Source organism: Podarcis bocagei (genome assembly GCF_964188305.1).
Source record: "Podarcis bocagei genome assembly, chromosome: Z".
Lineage (NCBI taxonomy): Eukaryota > Metazoa > Chordata > Lepidosauria > Squamata > Lacertidae > Podarcis > Podarcis bocagei.
The window spans coordinates 20,916,632-20,929,762 of NC_138140.1; the positions used below are offsets into that span (position 1 = coordinate 20,916,632).

Genomic DNA, 13,131 nt, shown 5'->3' on the forward strand with positions numbered 1-13,131 from the left:
GAAGGCTGGTTGTGTCATGGCAATGAAGGTCTAGCACTACCAAGTGAAATGTCAAGCAATAAAATATATCTATTTTAGACCCCAAATCTCAAAGGCACCCAGTAGAACTCATAGACATCTAACAAAGCTGAATGTTGGAAGATTTGGTACGGATAAAAAAGAAAGCGCTTCTTCATACAGCATGGTGTTAAACTATGGAACTTGCTGCCACAGGAGGAAGCAGTGGTCACCAACTTGGATAGCTTTGAAAGAACAAATTCATGGAGGACAAGGTTCTTGATGGCTACCATCCTGGATGGCTCCATCATGGTCAGAGGTAGGAATGCTTCTGAACATCAGTTGCTGGAAGTCACAGGAGAGTTGCTCTTGTGCTTGGGACCTGCTTGTGGGCTCCCCTTATGTCTTTATTGATCCTCCAGCTCAGAATGGAAAATCACAGGCGAATAGGAAGGGCCGATGGGGAAGGGGAGTTCAAAATAACTCCTGTTTCATTTACCTCTGCCTTTCCCCTCCATTCTCGATTTGTTTGGTTTTGTATTAAGATCTGCAGGTGTCTGGTGCGCAACAGTGGATTGGAAAATTGAATGTGATATTAATTTAATTAAAAACTGCCCTCTCTGTGTTAATCTTCTTGTCAAGTTTTAATTAAGTGCTGATAAAGGCTCAGCATGGTAGAAAGCGGGGGGGGGGGCGGTTTGTCTGTGTATGGATGTTTTCTGATTTTTCTTTCTGGGAGCCAAGTAGGCCTACAGCCTCCGGGGATGGGGTGGGGTGGGGGTGCTAGCTAGTGGAATGTTTAACTGCTAATGAGTCCCATAAGGTGAGGGAGACTGAGTGGGGAGGGTGGGGCGGAACCAGCCGAACAGCATGAAAAGCTATGCCTCCTTCCTGCTAAAAGCTTCTGAACATCAGCAAATTTAAGTGGCTGTCATTTGAAGGGCTCTGCTGCTGTGGAGGTTTTTAAGTAGAGGTTGGATGGTCATCTGTCAAGAACACTTTAGCTGTGCTTCCTGCATTGCAGGGGGCTGGACTAGATGGCCTTTGGTGTACCTTCCAACCCTATAATTGTATAATTCTATGATCGCAGTGTTGCCATTCTGAGGGCTGTCCATACAGACAAACAAACAAGGAATTTCAGATGGAACCCACCCCGGCTCCAAAAGCCTGCTGACAGACAACCTTTGAATTTCCCTTTCAGAAGTGCCCTGGGGAGAAAACCACTTTGCATTTTATGTGAAATTCTGGAGTGTTTCAGCCATGCCTCCTTGCTGACTCTTTGGGACTTATTATGTCTATCAACGTGACAATCCTGCGCACCAGCCCTGAGCATCACTCATTATGTCTAGATTTGGCTGGCAGCAAAGGAAGACTCTCAAAATACAATAAACAGGCTGTGCAGCGATGTAGCCCAGTGGGAACGTAAGAACATAAGAAAAGCCTGCTGGATTACTATTCAGTTTGTTTGTTTGCTTGCTTGTTTCCTGAAATGTATACACCACTTGATTGTAAAAAAAAGAAAGACAAAAAAAACACAACCACCCTCAAATCAGTTTATAAAAGGATAAAAGAGGAAAATCAAGAAAAAATTACAGCAGTACTTTCAAACATACAAAAGTTAAAATTCTGTTCATACCAGACAAAACAAGCATCCCACATTTTTAAACTATGGAACTCACCCACATAGGAGGTGGTTGTGACTTCCAACTCGGATGGTTTAAAATAAGATTGGACAAATTCCTGGAGGAGGAGAAGGCTATTGATGGCTACTAGCCATGATGGCTCTGTTCTGCTCTCCACAGCTGAAGGTATTCATGCTTCTGAATGCCAGTTGCCGGAAGATGCTGGAGGGGAAATGGCTCTTGTGCTCGGGCTCTGTTTGCAGGTTTCCCATAGGCATCTGAGTGGCCACTGTGAGAAAAGGGTGCTGGACTTCAGGCCACTGGCCTGATCCAACAGTGCTCCCATTATGATGTTCTCATGGTCTTAATTGTTTCACCATGGAATACCTGTTGCCCGCCTTGGTCTCAGAGGATAAAAAGGCTTAATACCAAAGGATGAATTCTTCAAAGGACCAGGAGATAATGCCATGTCATGTGGACAATATTTTTGTCCAATTCCATCCCAACATGTCTAGGGAACAATGTGCTCCACCCACTAGCCAACACAGCCATTTTAATGGTTGCAACATTGCTGCAAAATTAAGAGCATTTGCAGCCTTTCTGTTTGTCTGCAATCTCTCATGAAGTTCATAGAATTGTACAGCTTAAAGGGCCCCCCAGGGTCATCTAGTTCAACCCCCTGCATTGCAATAATCACAACACTTCCAACATTTCACAACTTTTAGCTCACTTCAGCTTCAAAAGCTGATTTACCCCTTGAATGTGCAAACAAACGGGGAGCAGATGTGCCTTTGGAGGTTATTTTCCCAGAATAATTAATCACAAAACTCATTTCTTGTTTTTTTACAAAAGGAGGAGAAAGAATAACACAGAGAATCCATGCAGGAAATCCTAGAAAGTATTTCTAGCAGCAAGGTGGAGAGAGCATTTTTTTTTAATCTAAGCAGCCTTTGATCTCTTGAAAGTTAACAAAATGTAAAATGTGGAAAAGTCTTGTAATGTAGGAAAGCAACAAGCAAATTTTCAAGAGACAGTAAAATGCAGAGTTGGTTGTGCATGTCTTGCAGCTGAGTGGTCAGGCTGGGCCAGAACTATATAGCATTTTCCCTCTGTGTACAATTTCCCGATTGCTAGGTAACTGGGGATGGGTTTCTGTTTCTAGCAAAATTGAAACAATCCATCTTGCCTTCTGCTAAAAAACATAATGTTTCTTCACTACAGAAAGGCCAGCATGGCTACAGCCTGAGCTCTCATTCCACACTGTCTTCAAATAAGTGGAGATGTAGAATCAAAGAACGGCAGAGTTGGAAGGAACTCCAAGGGTCATCTAGTACAACCTCCTCCAATGCAGGAATCACAGCGAAAGAATCCGTGCTGGATGGAGTGACACCCAATCTCTGCTTAAAAACCAACAGAGGAGGAATAATCCCCTTGAAAGGTAGGCTGTTCCACTGCCAAATGGCTTTTGTGTTGTTGTTTAGTCGTTTAGTTGTGTCTGACTCTTCGTGACCCCATGGACCAGAACACGCCAGGCACTCCTATCTTCCACTGCCTCCCGCAGTTTGGTCAGACTCATGTTTGTAGCTTCGAGAACGCTGTCTAACCATCTTGTCCTCTGTCGTCCCCTTCTTCTTGTGCCCTCAATCTTTCTCAACATCAGGGTCTTTTCCAGGGGCCAAATGGCTTTTACTGCCAGAAATTTATTCCTGATGTTAGTCAGAATCTCTGTTCTTGTCATTTGAATCCTTTTCTTTTTTCCTCCTCTCCAGAACAGCAGAAATCAAGCTTGCTCCTTCTTTCATGTGACAGCCCTTCAGATACAGTGGTACCTCGGGTTAAGTACTTAATTCGTTCCGGAGGTCCGTACCTGAAACTGTTCTTAACCTGAAGCACCACTTTAGCCTATGGGGCCTCCTGCTGCTGCCGTGCCGCTGGAGCACAATTTCTGTTCTCATCCTGAAGCAAAGTTCTTAACCCAAGGTAATATTTCTGGGTTAGCAGAGTCTGTAACCTGAAGCGTATGTAACCTGAAGCGTATGTAACCTGAGGTACCACTGTACTGTATTTGAAATGGCTGTCATGTCACCTCTCAGTCTCCTCTAGGGTAAACATATCCAGCACCCTCAACCATTCCTTGTAAGATTTGGTTTCCCCACCCTTTATAGTCTTGGTCTCCTCCCTCTGCCCCCCTTCCAGCTTGTCTATATCTTCCTTAAACCGTGGTGCCCAGAACCGGATAGAGGACTCCACGTTTGGCCTGACCAAGGCAGAATCAAAGTGATACTATGACTTCCCTTGACCTGGACACTGGACTTCTGTTGATGCAGTCTAGGATAGCATTAGCCGTTTCTGCTGCCACATCACACTGGTGACTGTTAAGTCTGTGATATATGAAGACCGTTAAACTGTGAAGCTTAACACTATTTATTTATTTCAGAAAAATTGTACACTGCTTGATTGTAAAAACAAAACAAAACTTCTCAAAGATAAAACAATAAAATCAGGAAGAATTCACAAACCTACTTTAAAACATAAAAAGTTAAAAGACCAAAACAGATTAAAATCGTAAACATCTGGGTAGGCTTGTCTAAACAGGAATGTTTTTAGCAGGCACCAAAAAGGCACCTTCTTGATCTCAATATACAGGGAGTTCTAAAGTCTGTAGGTGCTGCTGCACTAAATGATCTGAGTTTTTACAAATGTGGAACAGGTATTATGTGGCACCTGTGGCAGTGCCAATTCTGCTGATCAAATTGGTAGAGTGGGCACATGTGAGGGAAGGTGATCTTGAAGGCAAACTTGTCCCAATATGTTAAGGGCTTTATATACTAATAATAACACATTTAACTTAACCCAATAGCAGATATCTGAGTGCATGTGTTATATGCTGATAAGTGTTTCAGCGATTGTGTTGCAGTATTCTGCACAAACTGAAGCTTCCAGAGCAGGGGCGAGGGAAGCCCCGCATAGAGCTCATTGCATTAATCCAGTCTTGAAGTAACCAACATACGAACTACCATGAGCAAGGCTTTCCCAGTCCAGGAAGTGGCCATAGCTGTCAAGCCAGTCACAGTTGTTAAAAGGCACTTCTAGCCACTGAGGCTACCAGAGCCTCCAGTGACAGAGCTGGATGCACAAGTACCCCCAGATTCTGAACCTGCTCCTTCAGGAGGAGCACAACCCCACCCAGCAGAGGCAACAGACCAATTTCCCAGACATGGGAGCTACTCACCCACAGTGCCTCTGTTTTGCAGGATTCAAGCTCAGCTTGTTCCCCTACACACCATCCATTTCACCACTGTGTCTAGGACTAGGCAGTGGCCCAGGGACTGCACAGTCTCTTCTGATTCAGATGTTGTTGAGAAACAGAGTGTCATTAGCATACTGGTGGTTCCTCACCCTGAAACTCCGAATGACCACTCCCTATGGCTTCATGTAGATATAGCACTGAAGATAAGGTAGTCCCGGGCTGCACTGCACAGTATAGCTGCCAGGGGGCTGAAAGGCCCTCTCCCAATGCTACTCTCTGCACTCAACCATGAAGGTAGGATAGGAACCACTGTAATACACTGCCCCCAAATCCCATTCACCAGAGCTGGTTCAGGAGGATACCATGGTCAATGGTATCAAATGCTGGCAAAAAGACCAAAAAGCAGGATTAATGCTCTGAAACTTGTGCCGTACCAAAACTCCTTTTCATTTGTTCCCCATCCAATTTTTCTGCATCTGATTATATCTGCCTTAGTGGCGATCCTGACATTTGTCTCAACTGAATTTTATTTTTGTTAGTTTGGGCCCAGTTCTCCAATCTGTTAAGGTCATCTTGAATCCCATTTCTGTCTTCCGCTGTATTAGCTACCTGCAAAATACCCCTAAAGCAGCATGAATCCAAAGATGGGGAGAAGGCACAGAGTTCAGCAATGAGGAATACTCTTTACCCAGGGAACTTTGTGAATTCAGTCCCTGGCATCTGTCATTCAATCAATCTTTAGGGATCTGATCAACTTTCACTTCCGTTGCAAGAAAAAATGGACAGGTTTGGGCTATCGAAGGCCTCCTTCAGAACAAGGCAGCTTCATAGGTCAAAAAGCAGAATCTGTAATAAAGGAATGTCAGTTCTTCTAAAAAGTGTCTGGAGTTCTACTCCTTGCCAAAATTTCAAATTATGTGTTATTTTCTCTACTATAGCTCTGTTCAAGACTGAGTGGTACCAAGCGTCCAATGTAAGATTTTCCATTGAGCTGCAAGGTGATATATAAGACCAATTCTTTGGACTACCGTATTTTTCGCCCCATAAGACGCACTTTTTCCCCTCCAAAAATGAAGGGGAAATCGGGGTGCGTCTTATGGGGCGAATGCCTGCAATCCTCGCGCGCCCGGCAGGAGGTCCCACCGGGTGCGCAAGGCTTGGGGCGGCAGCCTGTCGCCCGAAGCACGGGGAGCCCTCCGGAGGGCTCTCCCTGCTTCGGGCGAATGCCAGCAAGCCTCGCGCGCCCGGCAGGAGGTCCCGCCCGGTGTGCGAGGCTTGGGGCGGCAGCCCGTCGCCCGAAGCACGGGGAGCCCTGGGGAGGGCTCTCCCTGCTTCGGGCGAATGCCTGCAAGCCTCGCGCGCCCGGCAGGAGGTCCCGCCCGGTGCGCAAGGCTTGGGGCGGCAGCCTGTCGCCCGAAGCACGGGGAGCCCTCCGGAGGGCTCTCCCTGCTTCGGGCGAGTGTCTGCAAGCCTCGCGCACCCGGCAGGAGGTCCCGCCCGGTGCGCGAGGCTTGGGGAGGCAGCCTGTCGCCCGAAGCACGGGGAGCCCTGGGGAGGGCTCTCCCTGCTTCGGGCGAATGCCTGCAAGCCTCGCGCGCCTGGCAGGAGGTCCCGCCCGGTGCGCGAGGCTTGGGGCGGCAGCCCGTCGCCCGAAGCACGGGGAGCCGTCCGGAGGGCTCTCCCTGCTTCGGGCGAATGCCTGCAAGCCTCGCGCGCCCGGCAGGAGGTCCCGCCCGGTGCGCGAGGCTTGGGGCGGCAGCCTGTCGCCCGAAGCACGGGGAGCCCTGGGGAGGGCTCTCCCTGCTTCGGGCGAATGCCTGCAAGCCTCGCGCGCCTGGCAGGAGGTCCCGCCCGGTGCGCGAGGCTTGGGGCGGCAGCCCGTCGCCCGAAGCACGGGGAGCCGTCCGGAGGGCTCTCCCTGCTTCGGGCGAATGCCTGCAAGCCTCGCGCGCCCGGCAGGAGGTCCCGCCCGGTGCGCGAGGCTTGGGGCGGCAGCCTGTCGCCCGAAGCACGGGGAGCCCTGGGGAGGGCTCTCCCTGCTTCGGGCGAATGCCAGCAAGCCTCGCGCGCCCGGCAGGAGGTCCCGCCCGGTGCGCGAGGCTTGGGGCGGCAGCCTGTCGCCCGAAGCACGGGGAGCCCTCCGGAGGGCTCTCCCTGCTTCGGGCGAGTGTCTGCAAGCCTCGCGCACCCGGCAGGAGGTCCCACCGGGTGCGCGAGGCTTGGGGCGGCAGCGGACTGCTTGAGCGCACCTAGAAGCTTGGGGCGCGCTGAGCTCAGCACGCCCCAAGCTCCTGGTGTAGCGCAGCGATCCGCTAGCCCTGGGAGAGCCCCGCGGCTATCCCAAGGATAGCGGACTGCTTGCGCGCACGCAGAAGCTTGGGGCGCGCTGACCTCAGCTCGTCCCAAGCTTCTGGATTAGCGCAGGGGTCCGCTAGCCCTGGGAGAGGCGCCCAGCTCTCCCACGCTAGCGGAGACCTTGCCTGCACGCAGAAGCTTGGGGTGCGCTGAGCTCCGCACGCCCCAAGCTCCTGGTGTAGCGCAGCGCACCTGGGGGGGGGGGGAAATAAAAATTTTTTCCTTTATTTCCCCCCCAAAAAACTAGGTGCGTCTTATGGTCCGGTGCGTCTTATGGGGCGAAAAATACGGTATATATCTACATTGGTCTCACCAGACATATCCAGTCACATTAATTTTACACCACAAATAGTAATATTTATCATCTCTGTCAAAATTAAATCCCCAAAATCACCAATTTACATTCCTGCCATCAGTGATAATATGTATCAAGCTTAACAATTAGGTGAGAAAAAAGAAAATATTTTTCACATTTGTAATTTAGTAAACCTTTACAACAGAATAAGTTATGGATGCAGGAACTAGAGAGTGCCTCTGATAGGGGTCATTTGCATTGGTGCATTGGAGTTCTTATCTGTTAAAGTGAATGCTTAGTACTGCACAACGGCTTCGAAGCAAAACAGTGTCTGGTGTTCTAGCACCAAGCCCGCTAAATTTAGCCGAGTCCATTTGCAAGACTTCAAAAGAATAAGGAAATGTTACAACTGACTATTTAAAATCAGTTTTGTTTCATGCAGCTCCCTAATTTCACGTTCAGCTGTTTGCCTTGAGATAAGTTTAAATATCCGAGGCGGGACCCACATTCCGCAGTGCAAAAGAATGTGAGTTCAGCTCTGAGCTGATGCTTTTATAAAGTGCTGTTCGCTGGTTAAGTTTCTCCCAAGAACTTGTGAAGAGAAAGGCACCCTCAACTTTGTAAAGTTGCAAGAGATAATTATAAAATCATATAACTGTGGGATCGGAAGGGATCTCCAAAGGTCACCTAGTGCAGGAATCCCAGCTAAAGAATCCACGACAGGTGGCTTAAAAACCTCCAATGAAGGAGAGCCCACCCCCTTCCAAGGGAGTCCATTCCAGTCAGGGCTGGCCCAAAACATTTTGGCACCTGAGGTGAACTTTCCCCCTGCTCCCACTAGGGAAGAACGGGTGAGTGAAGATCTACAGTAGGAACAATGGAGGAATCAAATAAACCTTACCCAATAGTGGAAGTGGAAATCAAAGGTCATTGGGTTTGGGGAGTTGATTCACGCTGGGCAAGTGAGGACCCCAGGAGACCCTGAAAGACAGCCCCTGCCATTTCCTCCCTAGAGGTGGAAGGAGACCAGCAGCGCCTCCTATTCACTGAGAGGCCTCTGTACAGGCTGCGTTGAGGGACTGCTGAGGAGAATGCCACAGTCATCGGTGCCACCCCTGCAGCAGCAGCAGCAGTGGACAATGTCTTCCTTGGAGGCTGGATCTACTGCCCCTGTGGATCCTGCCACCTGAGGCAGTTGCCTCACCTTGTCTCACAGGTGGACTGGCGCTTGTTCTACTGTAGAACAACGCTTGCCACCACAAGGTGCTTAATAATGTTGAGTCAGAATTTCTTTTCTTGTTATTTGTATCCATTGGTTCAGGTCCTAGCCTGTCCTCCATGTGACAGCCCTTTAGATATCTGAAGATGGTTAGCATATCTCCTCTCAGTCTCCTTTTTACCAGGCTAAACATACCCAACTCCTTCCACCCTTCCTCATAAGGCTTGGTTTCCAGAGACTTCACCATTGTCATTGCCTTCCCTTGCACACTTTCCAGCAGGTCAATGTCCCCCTTACATTGGGGCATGCAGAACTGGACACAGGACGCCCAGTGGGGCCTGAGCAAGGCAGAATAGCATAGTAATGTTTGTGGTTTTGGTCAGGGACCTCAGGTTTCAAGCCAAAAAATTAAAATCTTTATTTAATGAATAGCAGAGAGGAACCGCTCACATTACAAGCTTTTAACCATTCAACTCACAAGCTGCATTTATAAGGGGCATAAGTTTAGTAAAAATGCCTTAATCACTGACCGAGATCAAAATGAAGGGTACAGCTAACATGTCTTCCTACAATAAAGCTGTTTTATGGAGATTAATGGGGATTGGATAACGCTTTGGCAGAATGTTTTTCGACCTCCTTTATCTATAGTCAATAACTGACGTTTGTTCCTGCAAAATAACACTTCTTGGCAAGAGGGGAAGACAGAAATGGATGGAAAGTCTGGGGCCCCCAAGAAATGTAACATTAAACACTTCACCATTGCTTTTGCATTCTTCTTAAACAGCTGCTGACCCTGCCGTGCATTGAAAGCAGGCGGCTTCCCACAAAGCTGCCTGGGAACTGTAGTTTTTTTAGGGGTGCTGAGAACTTCCAGGCAGCTTTCAGCATAAAAAGAATACATGATTTCAAAAATAACAAAAGTAGCCATAAACAATAAATAAAACACACCCAAAAGCACACAACCAAATTGAACATTTCCACGTAGATCATAATAACATCTAAAACAAATATACGGAAAAGGAGTATTGATAACAGCAACAACCACTCCCAATAAAACCCTTTCCAGTCAAAGGTTCTGTTCAGCAGCCTCAGCTTTTGTATCTGGGGTCAGTAAGAGGTCCTCCCTCTCAGACCAGGTGGGAAAAGGCCTGCAAGGCAGGGAGCAGGGCTTCCAGGATTCACAGTCAATATGTCTGTATTTACATTATAAAAGGAATTTTAAACAAAAATCTTGACCAAAGGTGTGGGGGGGAATTACTTGTGATTTCTGCATCGTAGGGGGTTAGACTAGATGAACCCTTGTGGTCCATCTCTGCGATTCTATAATCTTAACCAACACAGTTCTCCACTGGAACTAAAAAAACGCCTTAATCAAATTTAAATTTAATCAAATTTAAGTACTTGCAAAGCATAGGATATTTTAAAAAATGTTTCTGCCTTCTGATTGATTTTCAGCTTGCATATTTTAACTCACACTCATTCTGCATGCTTCTTCTATAATTTTGCTTTTCATCGGTTGTTGTAACTGTTTTGCCTGTTACAAAACGAATTTTTAAATAAAACTTTCCGCACACACAAAAAAGACACAATAATCTGAGGCGATCAGAGAAGTTAGTGAGCTCCAGAGAGACTCTACTGGGAAGGCCTGAATATGTATGATGCTCAGTCCTCACCTTCTTCATGCCTGCAAAGCACAGCTTTGAGTCCCTTTGTTCTGTCTGAGGACCCGAGTGTGGGCTTTTCATCTCTCGTCATAAAGGTGGCCTCTGTCCCTGTGTGTGGATGTGCAACAGGGTATGTGAGTGCGTGTGCGGCTTCACGGAAGGGGGGCTGCGTGCCAGTCATCTGTCAGCCCTCCCTGATTACCGTCAGGCTGCCGGAGTCTGAAGGTCATCAGAAGGACATTTCAATTATTCCGTGTCATCTACCAGGAACTCAAATCTCATTGAGGTCCCGGTGGAGCGCAGAGGAACAGTAACTCAGATGGAAGGGAGGGGGGATCCATGTGAGGAGGGGGTGTGCAAAAAGAAAAAAGGGGGGGAACTGGAGGACGAGGAGGAGGGGGAAAAAACCTCATGCAATATGCACAGGAGGAGCTAAGGTCACAGGGATTGACAGCTGCTCAGAGATGGCTCTATTTTCCATGCCAAAAATAAAAAATTAAAAAATCACCCCTCTCCGGGCTACAGAGCTGTGTTTCCCATTAGATATTAGTGTGTGTGCCACAAGTAGCTCCTCTGAGGGAGGGTGGGATATAAATGTAATTAAGAATCTGAAAATCAAATAACTAAAGGGACTCCAAAGGGTTGTCTAGTTCATCCCCCTGCAATGCAGGAATACCAGCTAAAGAGTTGGAAGGGCCCCTCAAAATCACCCACAGCAAAAGAGTCATAAAATTTCAGATATGGAAACTAAGATTATATAAACCAGCCCCTGCAATGAACAAATCACAGCTAAGGAATCCCTGACAGGTAGCCAACCTCTGTTGATAAAGCTGCAATGAATCAAAGGAAAAAAGAACTGTAGGGTTAGAAGGGACCCCTCTCCCAGGGGTCATCTAGTCCAAACTCCTGCAATACAGGAATCACAGCTTAAGAATCCCTGCAGAATGACCCTCCAAGTAACCTTAATTGCTCTCTGTATGCTTTGATTTTATGGTAAATTGCTTTGCTTGAAGATAAGTGGTACATAAATGAAATTATCATCATCATCATCATCATCATTCTTATCATTGTTAACATATTCTTTGTTTAAGAAAAGGCACTAGCTTGTGGTTTATTGCAAGTGCCTCTAGCTCTTGCCTTCTAATTGACACTGCTTTATCATAGCTCTTGTCTAAAGGCTTTTAAAATAGATTTTGCTTGGTCAGATGTCAGTCCAAGAATATGTTTTCGGACACCTCACTTTCCAGATGCGCTAGACAAATTGCACAGACAATAGAGGGTTTTCCTTGTCCTGATACCTGCTCCACGCAGAGTTGCATAGTCAGTTTGCATATGACATTGGTACAGAGCAGAGTCCTTATTTCAAATTAGCTGCTTGGCTGCTCCTGGCCTTTTCTTGCACTGCTATCAGCTGTGAGCAAGGTGGCAACAGTGCCGGATTTACCTATAAGCTAAACAAGCTATAGCTTAGGGCCCCACTCTCTTGGGGGCCCCCCCAAAAAAATAAAGGGAAAAAACACTGGATGTACATTTCCAAAATATAAGATAAAAAACAAATGAAATAAAACCTACATACAGCAACAGTGTTTTGTGTTGTGTAGGCTCCTATGATGTAAGTAATGGGCCACGCCTCCTAGCCTGCTCTCTAAAACATCACTGGTTTGCTCATTTCTATATCAATTACTTTGATACAATACATATTTTGTTATGTGCAAATGGCTTTAGATGCCTATTAGGTCCGTAAATTACCATATATTCAACACCAAAAAAGCGGCAATTTGTTGTTGACAAAGGACAGCTGGACATATAAAGGGCACCAGGGGTCAGCAACCTTTTTCAGCCGTGGTCCGGTCCACCGCCCCTCAGACTATGTGATGGGCCAGACTATATTTTGGGGAAAAAATGAATGAATTCCTATGCCCCACAAATAACCTAGAGATGCATTTTAAATAAAAGCACACATTCTACTCATGTAAAAACACCAGGCAGGCCCCACAAATAACCCAGAGACGCATTTTAAATAAAAGGACACCTTCTACTCATGTAAAAACACGCTGATTCCCAGACCATCTGAGGGCTAGATTTAGAAGGCGATTGGGCCGCATCCGACCCCCGGGCCTTAGTTTGCCTACCCATGGCTTAGGGCCTCATCAAACTAAAATCCGGCCCTGGGTGGCATCAATGTCTCAGCAGATGTCTCCCACTGTCTTTCAGGAGTAATGCTTTCAAGCTTTCTGGTGGCATCCTCAGACTAGGTCTGCATTGCAGGGGGTTGGGCTAGATGGCCCTTGGGGTCACTTCCAACTTAACCATTCCATGATTTTATGAAATGGCTCAGGGTGGATTTGGTGGTGGTTCCCTAGCCTGGCCTCTCAGTGTTCTCTTTACCAAGATTCCTGAACATGCTGGAGACTTTTTTATTCTGTTCTGAAATTCCTAGAGAATTAACACACCATCCATTCCCCTGTCCTGGGGTCCTCTCACCTCCCGCCCCACAAAAAATCCCTTTCCTCCTTCTCCTCCTGCTACCTCCTGTCCCAGCTGTGTCCTGATAGGCTCAGCCATAAAAACATTACTAGGTTTAAATGAACTGATGGGGATTAAGAAAGCAGAACAAGGGTTTAAGAGCATCCTGTTTGGAAATGGCTCTGATTCTGAGCCACAGTCTCAGCCACTTAAAAAAAAACAACAATAATTGAGAGATCGGAATCGCAGATGTAGTTAATGGC

The 13,131-nt window shown here is 47.1% G+C and overlaps 1 long non-coding RNA gene across 1 annotated transcript; it reads left to right on the forward strand.

The window, feature by feature from the left end:
• Positions 1 to 214: 214 nt before the first annotated feature.
• On the forward strand, positions 215 to 5,571 carry LOC308578502. The gene is made up of 3 exons (XR_014003960.1): positions 215 to 316; positions 2,841 to 3,057; positions 5,475 to 5,571. It is a non-coding gene; the product is annotated as an uncharacterized lncRNA (long non-coding RNA).
• The last annotated feature ends 7,560 nt before the right edge of the window (positions 5,572 to 13,131 follow it).